Source organism: Haemaphysalis longicornis, unplaced genomic scaffold (genome assembly GCF_048455015.1).
Source record: "Haemaphysalis longicornis isolate Haplotype H1 unplaced genomic scaffold, Haemaphysalis longicornis Haplotype H1 scaffold_25, whole genome shotgun sequence".
Classification (NCBI taxonomy): Eukaryota; Metazoa; Arthropoda; class Arachnida; order Ixodida; family Ixodidae; genus Haemaphysalis; species Haemaphysalis longicornis.
The window spans coordinates 906,865-912,864 of NW_027526314.1; positions in this window are offsets into that span (position 1 = coordinate 906,865).

Here is a 6,000-nt window from a genome sequence, read left to right on the forward strand (position 1 = left end):
GAGCAATCGGAGCGCCCGAGCGGCCGGAGCGAGAGCGGCCGCCGGCCGGCCAAACGTTGGGCCGGCCTGTCGCCACGGGCTACTGTCGTGGAGAGCGAGCGCGCATCGGAATCCAATGGCTCGAGGTACATCAGCTCACAATTGGAGGTACGATAGTACAATAACACCCTTTCATTGCGCACCCCGAATTTTTCGCGAATCGGGTTACGGAGCCTGTTTGCGGCCCATGAATTTTGCGAGTGAGACCGAACGACGAAACCGCAGCAACGAGCGTCGCCGTTTCGATACCGCCGCTGAAACCCCCCGCACGGGGCACCTTGAGTATTCATGGTGACGGTACTGGCGATACCGCGGACCCCGAGCCCCCAAACATAAGCTGGATCCAACCGTGGCGATGTGTTTATAGGTGGAGGGTTAGAAACCACGAACGGTGGCCGTCGGAGCCCAGGTCAAGCTCCGGCGGATGGGCTCTCTGTCTGTTCACCAGGCAGGGAGCTCCGGGACCTCTCAAGCTATTAGGGTAAGGTTTGAGACGAAAGTACCCCCGTCCCCTACTTTTTTCCAATGCCACATGGATAAATCAAAACCCCCCCGCAAACCCGATCGGTCCCTGAAAAGGGGCCGCACCGATGTTACGTACCCACCCCTTCCAACTCTCACTCTCCCGAAACCTGATAACTATCCCCGATTCTTGATTATCGAATCGGTTGAAAAAGACAACCGAGTTGCCTCAATGTCCGTTTTTCTGACTACAAAATTCATAGAAGGAATAATCGGTAAACACTACAAAGCCAAAAAGCAAAGAACTGGAGAGTTGCTGGTAGAAGTCACCACCCAGCAACAGGCCACAAGCCTCCTGAGCCAGACCCGTATTGCCGATCTTGGCATCAAGGTCACGCCCCACGGCAGCCTCAACAGCTCGCAGGGCGTGATCTCAGAGTCAGATCTGGCAAACGAGACGGAAGCCGATCTTCTAGAAGGCCTGAGAAATCAGGGTGTGATGGCAGTCAGGCGAATATCCATAAGACGAGATAATAAGGAAATACCTACCAGGCACATAATTCTCACTTTCGACCGTGCAACTCTTCCAGACCATATCAATGCAGGATTCATCCGGTGCTCTGTCCGAGCGTACATCCCGAATCCGCGGCGCTGTTACAAGTGCCAGCGGTTCGGGCATGGTACCAACTCGTGTCGGGGCCAACTAACCTGCGCCAAGTGCGCGCTACAAGGTCATCACTCTGATAATTGTCCCTCTAACCAATTGCTCTGTGTGAATTGCAAAGGACCTCACGGCGCGTATTCGCGAGCCTGCGAGACATTCAAAATTGAAAAGAAAATCATCAACGTCAAAGTCACGGAAAACATCACCTTCCCGGAGGCGCGAAAGAGGTTCGCCTCTTTCCCCCTGGGGAGGTACGCCGACGCAGCTCGCCGGGGGGCGGAGCGGCGTCTAGTTTCGGCGGGGACCCAGTACCGCGAGTCGGACTTGGTCCCGCCCCCGCCCCCCCCAGGGTTGCCCCAGGCAGCCCAACCAGCCTCTGCACCGCTAGCTCACCCAGCAGCGGCTGTGGTGGCAACAACGTCTGTTGGGGATGCCGCTGCATCCACTGCTTCCTCTCCACCGGCCCAAAGCACATGCAAGGGCACGGAGATGGAGACGGAGGCAGTCGCAGCGACCCCCTCCTCCGCCTCACTGCCGGTGCCATCTGTGGTGCTCCCCACGCCTTCGGCACTGGCAGCGCATGCAAAGAACACCCGAAAGGGTACAATGTCAAGGGGGCCCAGTCCGCTGGGCACCCCCTTGCCTTCAGATGACGACATGGACGTCGAGCCCTTCCGGCTTCCATCGCAGCGGAAGGAACGGGCTGCGACGTCCAGGTCAGTAGAGAAGGCCAGAAAACCCCTTCCAAGAGTGCAAGCCCCGAAAGACCCTACATAAATAATCACACTCCAGTAGCTCTGAACACATAATAATGGGAAGAGAAAATATTGTTCAATGGAACTGCAGAGGCCTTCTGAATATTCTTGACGACGTGTATGAGATTCTGCATGCCAATCAGCCAGGTGTAATGTGTGTTCAGGAAACACACCTGAATTCCAAGAACACAAATTTCTTGAATAGTTATTTGATATACAGAAAGGACAGGGATGGCTGCACGCACTCTTCTGGGGGTGTGGCCATAATTGCCCGGAAATCTTTAGCATGCCACCCTGTCACTCTGAACACTGTCGTTGAGGCTGTGGCAATTCGAACAATAATATTTAATAGATTGATAACGGTATGCTCCATATACATTCCTCCTGATGTTTCACTTTTAAGCTCTGACTTCGAGGCGCTGGTTGACCAGCTGCCCGAACCATACATCCTGACAGGCGACCTTAATGCTCACAACACTCTTTGGGGCTCTTCTCGCACGGATGCCCGAGGTCGCCTTATAGAGAAATTCCTTACATCTTCAGGAGCATGCCTTTTCAACAATAAACAGCCTACATACCATAACATAGGACACAACACATACTCATGTCTTGACTTGGCGATTGGCTCCGCAGTTCTCTTTCCTCTTGTCGAGTGGGGTGTGGGCACTGACCCATATGGCAGTGACCACTTCCCCACCTCACTCACATACATAGGTAAAGGCCCATGCAGTCCATCTTCCCATAAAATGTTCAATGAAGCACGAGCTAACTGGAATACATTTACAGAGACATCCAAACTACACCACACATCCATAGGACACCTACACGTCGAAGAAGCTACCCAACTCCTCACGGCGCACATCCTCGACGCCGCCGAAAAGTCCATTCCCCACGCCTCTGGTGCCCCGCGCAACCAGCGGAGGCCGTGGTGGAATGAGGACTGTAGGCGGGCGCGAGAGGCCCAGAACAAGGCGTGGGGTATCCTGCGCAGGTACCCCACGTCGGGAAACCTTTTATTGTTCAAAAGGGCTAAGGCGATGGGAAAACGTGTGCGCCGTGAGGCAAAACGAGGGAGTTGGCGCTCATTCGTAACATCCATAAACTCTTACACTGACTCTCGCAAAGTCTGGACACGAATACGCAAACTAAAATGACAACAGACACACAGCCTGCCCCTGGTCAGTACAACAGGGGACAAACTGGAAGACCAGGCTAACACACTCGCACAACACTTCCAACACGTGTCCAGTTCAGCACACTACACTAGCACTTTCATGAAACACAAACAATTGGCCGAAAAGAAGTCTTTACGTGATAATGATAAGTCAACCTCCTCGTATAACTCGGAGTTTTCTCTTCATGAGCTGAGGACCGCTCTGAGCACTTGTAAACCCTCAGCTCCAGGCCCAGACAACATCACATATACAATGATACAGCACCTACACTCAGACACTCTTCTAACACTCCTCCACCTATATAACAAGATTTGGCTTTCGGGGCACATTCCTCGCTCTTGGAGGGAGGCCATAGTAGTGGCTTTCCTAAAAGAAGGGAAGAACTCTTCCTCTCCTTCTAGTTACCGGCCCATTGCTTTGACAAGCTGCCTGTGCAAGCTCCTCGAGAAGATGATAAACCGTAGGCTCGTGTACTTCCTTGAGTACAACGGTCTTCTCGAGAGCTGCCAGGCAGGCTTCCGGGCAGGGCGATCCACAAATGATCAATTAGTTGCACTGGAATCTTACATTAAGGATGCCTTTATACACAGACAGTACTGCATGACCGTATTTTTTGATATCGAGAAAGCTTATGATACGGCATGGCGTTATGGCATTCTTGCAGACCTAAAATCCTATGGTGTGACAGGTAACATGCTTAATACTCTTTCAAGTTACCTGTCCGAACGAACATTTCGTGTCAGGGTCGGTTCGGCACTTTCAAACGTTCACGTGCAGGAGAATGGCGTGCCTCAAGGTGGCGTATTGAGCTGCACCTTGTTTATAGTTAAGATGAACTCTCTCCGAAAGGCACTGCCGCCAACCTTATCCTGCTTGATGTATGTAGATGTAAATATGTATGTATGTTAATGCCTAAAAACAATGAATATTCTAAAAGTCCTGTCTCACCAATCGTACGGTGCAGACAAACAACTCCTGCTTCGACTTTATGCCGCGTTGGTGGGGTCACGGTTGGACTACGGAAGCGTTGTGTATGGGTCAGCCACAAAAACAGCACTTAAAATGCTCGACCCAGTGCTTCACTTGGGGCTTCGCCTGTCTTGTGGGGCATTCCGTACCAGTCCTGTCCACAGTCTTTATGCACAGTGCGACAAATGGTGCTTAGCGTACCAGCGAACTTATGTTGACCTCCTATATGCCTCCAAAATCTCATCAATGAATAACCATCCCTTTAAACCGGTTTTTAATGATACATCCACAACTAACCTCTTTTTAAACCGCCCATCAATTTCCGTTCCCTTCTCGCAGAGAGTGAGGGGCGAGGTGACTATTCATGAGGTCTCCCTCTTAGACACATTCAAATCATCTCACACTGATCTTGTAGCACCATGGCATCTTCGTCCTGTAGCATGTGACTTGTCTTTCGTACAATACAATAAGAACAGGACACCAAGAAGTGGGATTTTGCAGCATTTCATGCATCTGCAGAATAAATACAGGGCTGCAGAGTTTTTCAGCGATGCATCTAAAACGTCCACTGCGGTGTCTTGTGCTGCGCATGGGCCCAATTTTGAAGCATGTCGAACAATGAATGTTAATACAAGTATTTTTACGGCAGAGGCATATGGCATATTTCTAGTTGTAAGTCACATAGTTGAACATCATATTCCTACATCCGTCATTTATACAGATTCGTTGAGTGTCGTCCGTGCATTATCATCCGGAAAGTCATCAAAAAACCATGTCATTAATCTTGTCTTCAGAACGATTATGGTAGCTTATTCTTCAAACCTTGGGGTGACTGTGTGTTGGGTGCCTGGCCACTCTGGCATTGGCGGTAATGAAGTGGCGGATGAAATGGCCGCCAATGCTGCACTCCGAAACACAGTCGACATGTCAACACTACCTTACACAGACCTCAAGCCACACATTAGACTACAACTCCGTAAAACTTGGCAAGCAGACTGGAGCGAACAGACAGACAACAAACTACATGTAATAAAACCACACCTGGGACAATACACTACTGACTCACACAACAGGCACATTGAAGTTACCTTAGCTAGGTTACGGATAGGCCATACGCATGTAACGCACTCCCACCTGCTCACGGGATCTCCAAGACCCCTGTGTAGCAGGTGTGGGGAGGGCCTATCCGTAGTCCACATACTCATACAATGCAAGGCACTTGACACAACACGACACAAACACTTCAGAGAACTCTACAGACAACATATTCCCCTACACCCATCTCTGTTTCTAGGTGACAATGCCATGGTTTCTGTGAAACGTGTTTTTAAATATTTGTCAGATGTTAAGTTTTTAAACCTCATTTCCTATCATGCGTAATCACATCTGGCCCTGTACACCAGCCATCACCATTATCTTTATTGATCTTACTATGTCCAGTTTACACATTTTATACCTACCTTTTGTGGTAATCACTTGTTTTCATTAAATAACTTCTCTGGCGCTCTTTGCCCTCGTCGGCCTTGCGCCATTAAACACTAACCATCATCATCATCAGCCGCTGAAACCATTATTGAAGTGAAGCTTTCTATGTCTCACTGATGGCCTATGTCGCGTCGAAAAGGAAACGCAAGAAAGCCAACTGTCTCTGACAGCAATGATGTTTGTGAGTGAAGTGACAGAAACAAGCGCTACCCGTGGTCAGAATCGAACATGGGTCCATCGCGTTATGAAGCCGACGTCTTTCTGATTGCGCAATTCTAACACGGCCAAGCAGTTCACATTTGCAGAGGGGTGCATGGACGTGCACAATTAGACAGAAAAATCATCCACATCTCCGCTCCGTGTAATTCGGCAGCGGTGATTGCACACGAAGCTTTCTTGGTGTGAAATCAAACGTCAAAGGGCCCAAGTCAAATCCGCTGCTAACAAAAGT